Source organism: Oreochromis niloticus, linkage group LG11 (genome assembly GCF_001858045.2).
Source record: "Oreochromis niloticus isolate F11D_XX linkage group LG11, O_niloticus_UMD_NMBU, whole genome shotgun sequence".
Taxonomy (NCBI): Eukaryota; Metazoa; Chordata; class Actinopteri; order Cichliformes; family Cichlidae; genus Oreochromis; species Oreochromis niloticus.
Window position 1 is genome coordinate 20360145 of NC_031976.2, and position 15386 is coordinate 20375530.

The 15386-nt window shown below is 38.5% G+C and overlaps 2 protein-coding genes and 2 long non-coding RNA genes across 4 annotated transcripts in view; 1 reads left to right on the forward strand and 3 right to left on the reverse strand.

The window, feature by feature from the left end:
* The window catches only part of abcb4 (ATP-binding cassette, sub-family B (MDR/TAP), member 4), a 58608-nt gene extending 58299 nt beyond the window's left edge, over positions 1-309 (reverse strand). Inside the window, exon 1 of the mRNA XM_019364493.2 lies at positions 66-309. The gene's annotated coding sequence lies outside the window, so the exon portion shown is untranslated. The remainder of the gene's footprint in view (positions 1-65) is intronic.
* Positions 1-15386, forward strand: part of LOC102082960 (uncharacterized) — a 58911-nt gene that overhangs the window by 39746 nt on the left and 3779 nt on the right. The window lies entirely within an intron of this gene.
* LOC112841651 (multidrug resistance protein 1) overlaps positions 1-15386 on the reverse strand; it is a 74467-nt gene that overhangs the window by 24190 nt on the left and 34891 nt on the right. The window lies entirely within an intron of this gene.
* LOC112848213 (uncharacterized) lies at positions 9439-10840 on the reverse strand. Its single transcript, XR_003222214.1, has 2 exons — positions 10536-10840; positions 9439-9893 (listed from the first exon to the last, which is right to left on the reverse strand). It is a non-coding gene; the product is annotated as an uncharacterized LOC112848213 (long non-coding RNA).

A 15386-nucleotide genomic window follows, 5' to 3' on the forward strand; every position in this document is an offset into this window, starting at 1 on the left:
AAACCATCGTCGTGGCTCTCACAGTCAAATAAAAGCTAAGTAAAATGTGTAGAAAAGAGACTCACCGGTTTTCCCCGCTGCTGTTCTTCCCTGCTCTCTGCGGACAGATGTCGACCAGACGCACGCGCACAAACTCGCGCACACTCTTCCTCTTCCTCCTCCCGCACGCTCTCTGCTCCTCACGTGGCCTTATGACGTCTAAGTCGATGGGAGAACTGAAGTGTTATCCCCTGATCAGAGAAATGACTTGTGAACGTCTCCTTCTGGCCTGCTCTTTCTTTTTAAATGCCGGACGGTCGGAGCGTGTCCCACCATGTTTGGAGAACAGCCAATTATTGACCGCTGTCTGTCAGCAGTTGTGAGGGGGCGTGGCTTCAGGTGCTGAAGTTTGTGGTAAATACCGTGATAAACAGTTTGTTTTATTGTATTTTTATTTATACCAAGTTAGTGCAAAAAACAGACCATGAAGGCTGTAAGAAGGGCAGTGATTTCACTCCACTTTGCTGTGATCTAATTTTTTTTTACGTTTAACGTTATTTTGTCTTTTGGGACAGACCAAAGTTTCTTGTTACATAAGATAAGATGAGATGCTGCGACAAGATGTGTTATTTCTTTAAAAGGAGTGACTGAGTAATGAATAAAGCTGACGAAACATACCACGAAGATATGAGAAAGAGTTGCTGAACTAAAGTTAATAAGAGAATTGACAATCAGTGAGCAGCAGCAGAAGACGAATGGAAGTAAGTGTGAATGAGAGGGAGGCAGGTGTAACAGATGCAGGGTGTAAAGATTAGTGAAGGTGGATGAGTTTAAATACTTGGGTTCAAAAACAACAGACAAAGAGAGGTGAAGAAGAGAGTGCAGGCAGGGTGGAGTGGGCGGAGATGAGTGTCAGGAGTGATTTATGACAGAAGGATGGCAGTAAGAGGTAAATGGAAGATTTACAACATGGTAAGATTAAAAATGGGTACACCACAGAAATGGCTCAGGTTGAGCAGTTTGGAGACAAAGTTAGAGAAGTGAGTCTGAGATGGTTTGCACACGTGCAGACGAGGGACAGTGTATATACTGGACAAAGGATGTTGAAGATGGAGCTGCCAGGCAGGAGGGACTCCAGGATGTAGTGAAGGAGGACATGCAGAGGGTTTTGTTTATTCTGCAGTCACATATTTATGCTGAGGTTGAGTGATTTACAAACAGTTCTCTTGTGTCTGCTAAAAAAAAATATTTCCAATGACCACAATGACTCTGCTTTTGCTAGTTCTAATGAAGCACAGTCAGGCAACACACCCTCATTTCATCCTTCGCTTCACCCTCAGGGAAACCAGAGCAGCAGCAGCTCCCTCTGCAAATCATGTGACACAAGCTGAGCTCATACTGCGAAAACTAAAAGTTAATCCAAGAAGTCATTTCTACTGATATAACTAACTCTCAGCAACACCTGCATCGCGTGACCTCCATGTTTACATACAGTAGCTGCACATTGTGTCCTCTAACCTTTGTGTTTGGTAACATCAAAGGAATGCTAACAGGAAATATCTGATGTCATATCTATCATATTTAATTATTAGCTATTATTCATCACTGGCGCTCTACTGTATGAGCCCACCGTTCATATGTTTCCTTCCTGTGATTTTAACATTTTGTCTGAGTGTCACAACAAAACAGCAGCTGAAAACAAACCAAAGCTTTCCAAGGTGGCTGAAGTGAAGACTTGATTCACACTGTCCTCTCTCACTGGGGTTAAGTGCATTCTGATCTCAGGTATCATTATGAACAGCAATGAACTTCTGCAGGTAAAGCAGTCCTCACGAGCGCATATGTTTTTGAACTTTCACATTCCCATATTTCCATTATATGGATTACTACAGCAGGTGAATACAATTAGACAAGAGACTTTTTTCAAGTACATAAAGAAGACAAGAATTTCTGTCAGTCAACATTTTCACAAGGCTCACCTGTTCAAAAATCTTTCCAGGTGAAGCTGGTGAAGATGTTAAAGATATTGTGCAAAAATGAGACATCTTAAATGCAAACCAAACATTAGAGCAACAATATATCTGAGATTCATTTATTGATTCCTCTACTGTGAGCTAAGAACAAGAAACAGGCTACAGTTCACACGGGTTCACCAAAATCAGACAGTGGAGTAGAATAGAGTGGAAGCACGTTGCCTGGTCAGAACTTGGTGTAACCAACATGAAGGAATAAAACCATCCTGTCTTATATCAGTGGTTCAGGGTTATGGTTGAGGTGATGGTGTAAAGTGTGGGAGTATTTTCTAGGTGCCTTTGTGCTCCTTAGTAGCAACTAAACCGCAGATTCTCATGACGGATGCTCAGCCAACAAATCTGAAGCGGCTGTATGATGCTGACATGTTGATATGGATTGAAATCTCTGAGGAATGTTTCTGGCACCTCGTTGAATCTCTGTCATGAAGAATTAAAGCTGTTCTGAAAGCAAACAGGGCGTCCAGCCCTGTAGTAGCAAGGTGAACCTAATAAAGTGACCTGTGAGTGTATTTTATTGTGCATTGCCCAATAATGTTTCACTAAAAAGTAAAAATAGAAAATCAATAAGCCCATTAGTTTTCTGATTATCCACCCGCTTTATCTTGTGAACCTGAGACAAGTCAGGACAAGTTCCCCAAACTTCATATAAAGTAGTTAAAGTTACACCAGTTACTGTGATAAAATGCTCCTTGAACTCTGATCATTTATTTTCCTGATAAAACACAGAAACACAGATATTCTCTCTCAGTGGCATGGAATTATTTCAGGATAATAATACTCTACAGTCTAATTCTTAGTTATCATTTCGTGTGTGAATTTTGCCTTTATTTGTGCAGCTTATCATTTCTCATTTTATATTGTGGTTATATAAAGTCAGTATGTGTCAGAGTTCAGTATTCAGGACTGGTAGGTCACGGTATAATTTTACAAGAGACACACGAGCGATTAAAATCTTCACCGCGTTAGCCTTAAAAGGTCTAAAATGTTAGTTTATTTGTTTACAGTCACATCACATCCATGATTTCATTTCCTGTTAAACTTTGACTTTGTGTGACTCACAGATAAAGCGCCATAAAGACAAAGATTCCACAGCATGGCGTCCCCTCCCCCACCCTTCCCCAAGCAAATACAAAATATACCAAAGGAATATAATTTATTGTGAACAATAAACTAAACAATGGTAAACTCAAACTTCTGGTTTTACCAATGTTTAATTTGTAATCGCGTCAGTAAGATTTTACATCAGAGATGGAGAATTCATTTATCTTAGCAGCAGTGCAGGTATGAGGTATGAGGGTCATGTTTACAACAGTGTCACATTGCATCCTTTTAAGGCACGATCTGCTCTTTCCTGATAACGTGACAATTATCAGGTTTGTGGTTTATCAGAGTTTCAGTTCACATGTTTAAAAAGTGCAGATGCTTGCTTTGCAGAGGTTAATGGTCTGAAGCTAAAACCACAAAGACACTGATGACGTATTTGTTAAACCCCTGCCCACCAAGTTTTATTCACATTTTAATATCTCACAACCAGAGAAAAAAGTATCGCTTGTGTAACTGAGGAACTGAAATGATGCTTGGTAGGCAAATTTTATTTCACGTGGAATAAGAGAGGGAGGTCATAGAAGTAGCTTTAGTACATTTGGTATTTTTCTTCCATATTTGGATTTTTTGGTGGGTTTCCCCTTTGGTCTTGAGCGCCTTTGGAGTTTTTATCCTCATTTAGACATTAAAGATCCTCTGGTTTCTTTATGATTATCTTCTCAGTTTAGTCTTTAGAGCTTGTTACTTATGTCTGATTCCTTGCCTTGATTTATTTCCCTTTCATAGTCCTTGCAGGCCTCAGCTCATGCTACACTATATTGCCAAAAGTATTCACTTGCAAATCCGAATCACTGAATTCATGTGTTCGATTCACTTCCAAGGTCACAGGTGTATAATATCAAGCAAGCAAGAAGTCCTGGCATGAAATTTCCTCACTACTAAATATTCCATAGTCAACTGTTAGTGATATCATAACAAAGTGGAAGTGATTGGGAATGACAGCAACTCAGCTAAGGAAGTGGTAGACCACATAAAATCACAGAGCAGGGTCAGCGGATGCTGAGGTGCACAGGGGACACCAACTGTCTGCATAAAACTTTCCTTTTTGCTAAAGCATATAGTTAGGGCTGGACCAGGTGACCCTGAATCCTCCCTTAGTTGTGCTGCAATAGACGTAGGCTGCCGGGGGATTCCCATGATGCATTGAGTTTTTCCTTTCCAGTCACCTTTCTCACTCACTATGTGTTAACAGACCTCTCTGCATTGAATCAGACCTGTTATTAATCTCTGTCTCTCTTCCACAGCATGTCTTTATCCTGTCTTCCTTCTCTCACCCCAACCGGTCGCAGCAGATGGCCCCGCCCCTCCCTGAGCCTGGTTCTGCTGTAGGTTTCTTCTTGTTAAAAGGGAGTTTTTCCTTCCCACTGTCACCAAAGTGCTTGCTCATAGGGGGTCATATGATTGTTAGGTTTTTCTCTCTATATATTGTTGTACAATCTACTGTGCAATATAAGGCACCTTGAGGCGACTGTTGTTGTGATTTGGCGCTATATAAATAAAATTGAATTGAAAAATTGAATTGTCAGTTGCTACAGACCTCCAAAGCTCATGTGGCTTTCAGGTTAACTCAAGAACAGTGTGTAGAGAGCTTCAGGAATGGGTTTCTAGGGCCGAGCAGCTGCATCCAACTCTTACACCACTAAGTGCAATGTAAAATGTCGGATGCAGTAAAGCATGCCGGCGCTGGACTCTAGAGCAGTGGAGATGTGCTCATGCTTCTCCATCTGGCAGTCTGATGGATGAGACTGGGTTTGGCAGTTTCCACGAGTTCAGTTTGGTCCCTTTGTTCCAGTGAAAGGAACTTAATGCTTCAGCATACCAACACATTTTGGACAATTTCATGCTCCCAACTTTGTGGCAACAGTTTGGGGATGGCCCCTCCCTGTTCCAGCATGACTGTAACCAGTGACCAAAGCAAGGTTCGTAAAGATGTGTAAGAGCTTGACTTCTCGTCCAACATCGGTGTCCAACATCGGTGTCTGACCTCACAAATGCACTGGTCAAAAATTCCCCTAAACACACTGCTAAATCTGTGGAAAGCCTTCTCAGTAGAGCTGAAGCTGTTATAGTGACAAAGGGTGGGCTGAAATCATAATAACTATGGGTTAAGAATGGGATGTCACTCGTGTTCATGTGCATGTGAAGGCAGATGAGTGAATACTTTTGGCAGCGTATTATTGTATTTAAGGACCGGCTTGTAGGCCTCTCAAAATAATAATTATCATATTAAATCTGTTCAACAGTGATCCACTTAAAGCCTGCAGAACTGCCCTTTTTCTTTGGACTGTTTTTGCTTTAAAATAATTAATGGACACTTTCAGTTCAGTTTAACCAATCCTCCCAGCTGGTTACTCCACCTGTAAGGAAAAATATGTACCTGTAGCTCACCTGCCCACTCCACCTTCCAGGAATCTTGTCTACCTGCCAGCTGCCTCTCTGAATCACCTGCATGAGGACCAGACAAATTTGTTCTCTCATGGACCTTGCTCTTTTGACTGTGACATCAACCTGAATAAAGGTTCACATTGGTTTATCCACAGCACCTTTACTTTCTGAGGCAAATTAAGCTGACAACCTATAAGTGGACTTGTTTGGAAGTCCATGAAATATTGTTCCTGATGTTTACTCATTGCAATTACTCATCATATTAAGATGGAAATTAGCTCAGGGATCCTAAAAATAAATGGTTTACAAGTCATACATAGCAAACAAGCTTAGTTAAACTGAACTTTTCCACAATCAACAGAATGTTAATAAGCACAATGGATGAAAAAGCCTATTAAGTTGTTTTAAAGTGTTTTAAAAGGCAGTTTTACTGTTTAAGATTTTCTTAAAAGTATGGAAAGTGAAAGTATTCTTAAAAACATGCTCTATGGTAGGCTTATGAGAAAGCAGCAGCATCTACTGTCCAGATAAGGTTTGTCATTCATTAAGACACCAGTGATTCAAAAAAGAAAACAAAAACCAAACAAACAAACAAACACAAAAAAATTGCTTAAAATAAATCACACAAAATCCCCCCCCCACCCCCCCCAAAAAAAAGAACCACAAAGAGGTCCCTCAAACTAAGGTACATAAAGACACCAGAGAAAGGCTCAATGACTGATCGTTATAGAGCATTATATCATATCACAGCTACTCCTGTGTATGTAGATGACTGATACAACTACTTTACAGGATTGCAGGTTGTTTTGTCCAAGTATGTGAGCCCTAAAATACTCAATATGTAGACAAACAGACACACTTTAAAAGATTTAGAAGGAAATCCCTTTTAAAGAACTCCGTGATATTTGATGTATACTGATTTACTGATTGTAGGGGCTTTGTCCTTCATCTGAACGTTCATTTAGTGTTGTAAGTGAAATGTAAAATGTTTCTCTGTGAAGTGCAAATGCTAAAACGCCCTTAAACAAAGCGCGTCCAAAAAAAACCCCTGCCTATGGAAAGTGTCATTGTAAGCAGGTCTTCATGGTCCAGTGTGAGAGGTCCAGACCCAAAGGACTAACCCATCATGCATCTGTGGTCTTTATTTACCCTTTTTAACAAGTCATTCCTTCAACTCTGCTATGTAGAAAGTGGAAAGAAGGAAACAGAGGAGAAGAACGAAGAAGAGCGCATGGATGGGATTTTGGTGAAAAGGAAGAGTCTGCCGTTTTCATTTAAAACCACTAGAGGGCGCCCTCCCCCGTTCGACGCAAGTGAAAGAGATCATTATAAGAGCCTGCAGGAAACATGAACAGAAGCACATGTGAGTTTTAAGATGTTAATAAATATAAAAACACTGTAGTAATACCGTTCATGATTATGGTATGAAATCCCTGTTACACACACAGAAGTTCAGTCTATCATCTGGTCGGATGATACACAGAAACAGAGGTCAGGCAAGGGGATTTTGAAAGGAAATCTTTATTAAAACAACAAACAAGTATTTTATTTATGTGCAGCCAGTATGACCAGAGATGAAAAAGAAAATGTTGTTTTTTGTTTTTTGTTTTTTTTGTATTATTCGGTTATACTTTCGGGTTTATATCTTTTCCACATAATAATTTATAGCTCTGTCTTAATTACAATAACACACTTTCTTCATTATATTTAATAATAAAGGAGTCAGAGCGTCTTGTAATTTTAAGGTGATCTTGACTAATAGGCTTCCTGAAGTTATTTCAGGGTTTTTCTTTGGACGTTGGCTGTTTGGGGGGTTTTTTGTGTTTTTTTTTTAACTCTGTCTCGGTCCATCCTTTGTACCCAAACAGAGAAGAAGAAAGAAGAAGAACACATGGATGCTGACCATTTTCATTGGATTGGTTTTTGCTTCTTAAAGCACTTAACACTGACAAATGAATAACGCAAGAATTACAAAGACATGTAACTCAAGGGATGAACCAGTGTTGTGTTTACAGGTAACAGCTTAGAAAATAATCAATTATAAATCGTATCTTTAGGCACTCTTACTAGCAGCCTGTCACAAAAACTCATTTATTTCCATTTCTTTAGTTTAACCATTAAAAATTCTAACGATAACACAGTTTGACAACTATACGACGTTTTTTTTTATAGATTTTAGAGTGGCTCGAGATTTTTGCACAATACTTAATATAATATAATATAATATAATATAATATAAATAGATAACTGTGTTAAATATTTGTGATTTTCCTGTCGGTTTGCACAAGCTCTTATTTTGAAAGTTCCAACAGGAAGATCCTAGCGTGACTTATCACTAGTGATGTGTGATACCACTGATTTCCTTTCCGATCCGATACCACGTAAAATTCAAGGTGGTACCAACGATACTGATCCGATACCGATACTTTGTACAAAAACTTATTTTATTTATTGTATCTCAAATTATAGCGTCATAATGATTACAGGACATCAGATTACTTGTTTTTATCACTTAATAATGCAGAATTCATCATATAGAAATAAAAAAACTGAAGTTGTACACTATTTGAACGTCTTGCCTGCCTGCAGCACTAAAGGACTCCGCAAGAGACGTCTGTCTCGCCCTAGCATCACCTGTCCCTGTCCACTCCTTCTCTTCAGTTCGCCTCAACATACGCTTGTCATAGGTGTTTGACAAGGTTAGTGGTGTTGCCACAACATCTCACTTTCTTGCCACATGTATCACAAACCGCATCTCGGTTTCTTTCCACTGTGTTCCTGTTAATGATAAACTACAAATTTACCCTAAATTACTATAATATCGATATTTTAATGTGAGAATCGATTCTAGAACATAAATGATTGGTATCGGAGGAATCGATATTTCAGTATCGATCCGCACATCACTACTAAATGCGGGATGCACAAAAAGGAGTGAAGAGGCTGAAGCTAACGCCACAAAACGGGCAAAACATTTTCCATTTATCTAGTGCAGCGAGCACCGTCAGGGTAATAAATGTAACGAAGCGCTGTGAGAAGTTAGTATCTAGACGTTTGCTGACATGATTTATCTTTTCATTCTTTCCCCACCCGGAAGCAACACGAGGCAGCTCATGTATTGGATGTTACCAAAAGAAGGCGTCTAGTCTGAATAGCAGCTGTGAGACGAGCTGATATCCAGTTCTCTTCCATCTCCAAATATCTGTTGGTGTGCTCCAGACATTTTCATTCCGGTAAGTTCTAAATATGTTCATATCACTCTTTATAGCCTATTAGTTTTATTTTCAATGCGCTCTGAGGTCATAGCAAATTAGAACAAACATTCTAATGAGTGATTTTGCAGAACTACGTTCTATTTATAGAGTTGCTAATTATTTGGCATTATTGCAGGGAAACCAGCCTATGAAATGGATGAAACACATCGTGACTGGGTTCCAGCGCTACATAAGGGGCACTCCGAAATCCTTGCTTCAAACATACCACCATGCCAATCAGATTACTTCTTCCATGTGAGGGTGAAGAGGTGACCCTTCTGGATAAGATGGTGAAGGTTTGCTGCGTTTTGGTGAACAGTGTGGTAGTAAAACCAGGGAAAAATGAAACTTGCTCTTGTTAAATATTCTTAAGTCTTGTGCTGTATAGATAGCGGTAATTTTTCAAAAGATACAGTAAATTAAGTAGTGTTAGTAGTGGGTGATATTCATGTAAACACTGTCATGATTTTGTGTAAACATTTTGTCATTTGTAAACTATAAATGACATGGATTCTACATTGTAACTGATGTGATGTTCTATAAAGTGGTTTTAATTTTTTAAAAAAGGCAAAAATTTGTTTGTTTCTTTATTCAACTTTTGAACAGTGGTACTCAGTCAGTACATATTCATTAAATGCAAATTATTTACATGGCAGCGCGCTTCAGGCATAAATCTAGACCCCTAGATAAAACACTATGGGTCATTCCCACAACCCACAGCTTTACTGTGTTCCAGCAAAGTATCCAATAGCAGTGACAACTCCTCCACAGTAGCAGGTGGGATTTTTCTTTTTTGAGGACGGCTCCTTTTACCTTTCAATACGGATGGTCTGTTTATGTTTTGATTGAGAGCCTTTTTTGGGGCAGCTGAAGAGGAGAAGTCTATCTTATGGCCAACCTCTGGCTGTATCTTGGTCATATTATCAGGCAAAACCCAGTATGCAGGTTCACCTGTAACAGTTCTTGTGCCACGGATCCGCACTGTTGCTTCTACTTTAAACAGAAGAGCAGCGACATGGGTGCAGGTCTCCACGACTCTGGCCATACAGGTGCAGTGGGCGGCTTCAACCTTCCCTGTGATGCTCACAATGACCCATGGCTGCAATGCTGGTTCATTCAGTCTTTTAGACTGCAGTACCTGAAACATACACAGTTCATCTAAAGACAAGAACTTTAATGAGCCAAGGCTGACACAAATGTGTTTAATCTACTTTATCATAAATGTAACAAAGTGTTTAGAAAGTTAGCACATACATGTAATTTTTCATTTTTTTAATGTATCCATCTATAGAACGCTGCAAGTTATATTCCAAATCTGCCTGTTCTCTTTCAGAAACCCGCCTGCAGAAAATGAACCTAAAGTATGTAATGCAAGGATGTAATCACTTTCAAGATGGAGAAAGCATAAAGTTGGACTTTAAGTGACAATTATGGAAACCTAATATGATAAGGAGATTCTGCAGGTCATTAATCAATGTATAAAACTAAAATAAAATGTATTTTTAGTGACACAGGACACAAACACGGAAGCAAGATATATATAGGATTATTTATAATAAACATTAATAAATCATTGCAATTTCTTTAACCATACAGAATAACTAAAACCTTCAGGACAATATCACATCAATGCACTGAACTCACTATGTTATCCCTCTAACAGAGCCTCCACATGTTCTCACTGTAATTTCCCCTTCATGAATGAATCTATGCTTGCACTAATTTGAATGTTCGGGGGAAAATCAAACGCATTTTACTCGCAGTACTCAAGCTGACTTACCTTTGTTTGAATGACGACGTACTCACAAATCTTGTACCCAATCTTTGGTGAATTGGATGTGTCCCTCCAGAGATTTATAATTGCGAAACTGGTTCACCTTGTACGCGCTGATTCCACAGACAAGGTACGAAAATATATCAGGCTACGTCAATAGCGTAGGTCTTCAGGGTTTATACTCCACTGCCATATTTCATACGGGTCCACATTTCCAATGCACGCTATTTTCTGCAAGTACCGTCTCTTCGCATCCGGACGCAATCTGTCTCTGTACCGTCCTTTTTCTTTTAAACTGCTTTTAAGCATGTTTCTTATGGCGTTACCGTCCTTCCAACTAGTGGTGTGCGGATCGATATTGAAATATCGATTCTTCCGATACCAGTAATTTATGTTCTAGAATCGATTCTCATATTAAAATATCAATATTTTAGTACTCTGGGGTAAATTTGTAGTTTTTCCCATTAAAAGCAACGCAGTGGAAAGAAACTATATCATTTGGATCGTCTAAATTGGAAGGAACTACTTCCTCTTACGCCTTTCATTGTCATATGAGAAACACGACTGTATAAATGCGTCGCAGCCCCTGGCGGCGGGTGCGCTCACAACAATGGCTGAGCGTAAACAGAGTCATGTGTGGATGTTACCTCCACAAACAGCCAAGACGCGGTTTGCGATACATGTGGCAAGATAGTGAGGTGCTGTGGCAACACCACTAACCTTGTCAAACACCTCAGAGTAAATCATATCACAGAATATGATGAGCTTTATTTGAGGCGAACTGAAGAGGAGGAGAGGGACAGGTGCTGCTAGGGCGAGACAGACGTCTCTCGCGGAGTCCTTTAGTGCTGCAGGCAGGCAACATGCTCAAATAACGCACAACTTAAGGTTTTTTATTTCTATATGATTATTCTGCATTATTAAGCAATGAGAACAAGTAGTCTGATGTCCTGTAATCATTATGAAGCTATATTATTATATTATTATTACAATTACATAATGCAATTATATATTGTATTATGAAATACAATGAAACATTAAGTTTTTGTACAAAGTATTGGTATCGGATCAGTATCGTCGATACCACCCTGAATTTTACTTGGTATTGGATCGGAAAGGAAATCAGTGGTATCTCACATCACTAGCGTTTAGCTGCTGCTTCTTCTTCTGTCGCTAATTTAATGGCGCTTTACCGCCACCTGCTGGGTTGGAGTGTGGACCATGACGGTTTTAAGGCCTGGATATTCTCTTAAGAAAATCCCCGTGACATTTAAAAATCTGAACATCATTATCTCACCCATACTCTTTTGTAAAATCTCTTCAAACATTAACTGAACACTACTTCTCTGAAAAGCTGTTTAGCTGACTACAAATCACTTTTCTGTACTAAAAATATGGAGTAAGCCTAATCGTTTAGTCACTTCCGGTATTTCAGACGATCCCTTTCCATCAAGAGCCACTTGTTAATTTTTGGATTTGTTAATTTGTTTTTTTTTTTATGTAAAAGTGTTTTCTGAAATGTTATTTTGTTGTCAATTTTTTTTATTTATTTATTTTTTTTTAATGTAGAAGTTTTTTCGGAAATGTTATTTTGTTGTTGATGTTGTAAATGTGATTTGCACTTCCCAGCCACCGTAATACGGGCATTCCTGCTCATTTCTACAATCTCCCAGATCTTGGAATACAATGCCTTTGTCCCATGAAAACCACTTCACAGTACTAGGAGTCCACTAAAACCTACAAATGAAGAGTGATCCTGGAAGAAATAGGGCGCACACTAGTGACCTCAACAATTGCAAGACAGCCTTGTCCCCGATGCTTATATGAAAAAAAGAGGAAGATTTATGAAACCATTAGGACTTTATCACCTTTTTTTCTGAAAAGTGAGAGGAGGTATTTTACTGTTATTTTATCATTGCATCAGAATCATATAATAAGCACTGCATTAAAGCATTTATTGAAGCTATTGACATTACATTAACGTTTGTATTACAGTGATTGTTATAACCTCATGTTAATCTTCTATTTACAGGTGTTGGTATAATCATATAATCTTTCATTGCAGGTGTAATCATGATCATCTTTATACATATTGCCGCTTGGTGCTTATTATGGAGTTGTGCTCACGTCAGTAAGGGTTAAAAGCTACAGTCAGCGGGATGTCTGGCTGATCTATTGAGTGAAGTGACGTAGAGCGTAGAAGGCCGCACATGCTTACAAAACACATATACCATGTTATTCATCATGATCCTTTATTCATTTATATCCTTTTATTAAGCTTTGAGTAGTGGCATTTGATTAGAACATTTATTCAACATATTACATGTATGGTTTCAGTTAGGTTATTGCACACATGAAGAGTTGGCCTCTGTCCTTATAGACAGAGTGAATGCTGAGGTCGAGGCACACACGCACACACACAAGCAGTAGTTAAACTCATGTGGAGGGGAGAGTTCAAATATTTAAATAACAATCTGCAAAGCCTTGTAGCTGTTTGATTATGCTTGCAGGAGAGACTATTTGTTCCAGGGGATAAGCAGAGTTAGAAGATTACTGGGAAGGATCTGGCCTCGGGAAGAAGAAGATGTTCTTTTAATGTGTTAAAAGTTGTACACATTGATTGTATTGTACCTACTTTACGCATGAGGGGGCGTTCCAATACCCTGATTTTCATAAAAACTATTGTTGTGTGGTTTTCGGAGAGAGATCTATGCTGTCTGCGTGCAGTGTTCATCTCCCACACGTGTGTTCATTAAAATCATCGTTTGACTTGACCTGGCCGGACCAGTGTTGTTATTTTGGTTTTCCTCCTGTATCCATCCCCAATATTTTGAACCCATGACAAAAGTTACTGGTAATATAGAGCCTAACTGACATTTAAAGAGTTAAAAAAAAGAATGTAGATAAAATTTTGGTTTTGATGAAAAGGACTGGTGCTAATTTAAAGAGTCAAGTCGGTAAAAGTAGATAAATGTTTTAATAAATATACATTTTACAGCATTTTGTGAACATACACAAAAGGTGGCCATTTTTGGCAACGAACAAGCTGTTTTATATTTTTTGCTCTCCTTGAACAAAAATAATAGTGCATAATAAATCAATGTTGATGTTAGTCAATTAGATGTCCCAGCCTCTACTATTAATAATACAGCGGTCCCTCGTTTATCGCTGGTGTTACGTTCTAAAAATACCCCGCGGTATAGGTGAAATCCGCGAAGTGGCCAACTTTAGTTTTTACAATTATTATAGATGTTTTAAGACTGTAAAACCCCTCAGTACATGCTTTATACACTTTTCTCAGACAGGCATGAACATTTTCACACTTTTCTCTTTTGTTTAAACACTCTTCAAACCTTCAAACCTTCATAGAAACATAAGTCCAGTATTATAAAATGAAACCGTGCAAAACTTTTCGTCGGCATTGTTGTGTTTGTTGGGGAGAAAACTTACAAACATACAGTACAGCACTTCAGAGTTACACTGCTAGCGATCGAAGATTTATATAAATTCGACAAGCTAAACGCATTCTGTACTGTACAACCTTTTTTGCACCACGGACCAGTTTAATGTCAGACAATATTTTCACGGACCGGCCTTTAAGGTGTCGTGGATAAATACAACAAAATAAAATGATACAGACAAAGACAAAAACTGTGGCATTTTGTAAATATAATAATAAACGCGAATTCAGCTGTGTAATTGTGTAACTTTATTAGCAGCGTCCTCCTGAAATGCGCCAACAACATTGAGAGCGTCGATGCTCTCTGGTCGCTATGGTAACAAAAAAAAAAAAAAAAAAAAAAAAAATCAGCCAAACAGCGCGTCCGAGAAAGGTGAACCGCGTAATAGCGGGACCACTGTACAATAATTTCCAGTAGCACTGCTGATATATGAAATGGTGAGTTTTGAGGTTGTCTTCAAACAAGTGCATTGTACTAGAAAAAGGTGTTTGAAGGATTAAAAATGTAAAAAGTAATGACTATTTTATATTTATGAATAAACCTTTATGCAGAAAAAGTAGCAAAGAAACAAAAACATAACACATGGACACTTTTGGCCACGAACAAGCTGAAGGAATGGTGATTTTTTTTTTTTAACAAACCCAGAGTGTTAAAAAAAAACACTTATAACCAAATTTATTTATCAGCAGCATCAACAAAAACACAATTTAGTTTTCGCTGTCACAGTCGATTTAACTGAAGTTACATGTGTGTGTGGGTGTGTGTGTGTGTGTGTATGTGTGGGGGGGGGTATTTGAAAGCATAAACACGTGTGAAATTGCAGCAGGGTAGTTCCCGACGCCAACAGCGCGTGATGACATAATTTAAATTCCAGCTGAGCACATTCCTTGACTTTAATAATTGTATTTATTTTTGTACCTTCAGATAAAATGACACTAAACGTGCATGTATACTACATTAAAGTTATTGTAAATGACAAAATGTACTGATATAATTGTCTTCGTATAATTTACTTTAGTTTGATAATAGTGGTGAAACGCCACATTTTGCGTATTTTTTGCGTTGCCAGGTTTGGAGAGTATTCCGTTTCACATCAACACCTCTGTTTTTGAAGCTATCGATAATTGGACGGCTGTAACGTTCATAAAAGACAAAGCTTCAGATAAATAATATTACATTTGTTCAATTTAAAAACTAACTCAATAACATAGCACCTTTTAACGTGGAAATGGTTACGAAGTTGTCTCTTGCATTATCTGTTGTTGTTTTGCAGTTTGTTACAAGCCGAGGGAAGTCTCTGGTGGAGAAAGTAGTGAAAGAGCAGGTTTGTTTTGTCAACATGAATGATATTTACTGAGGGCTTTTAATTGCTCTGCTAATACACACTTGTTTGTTT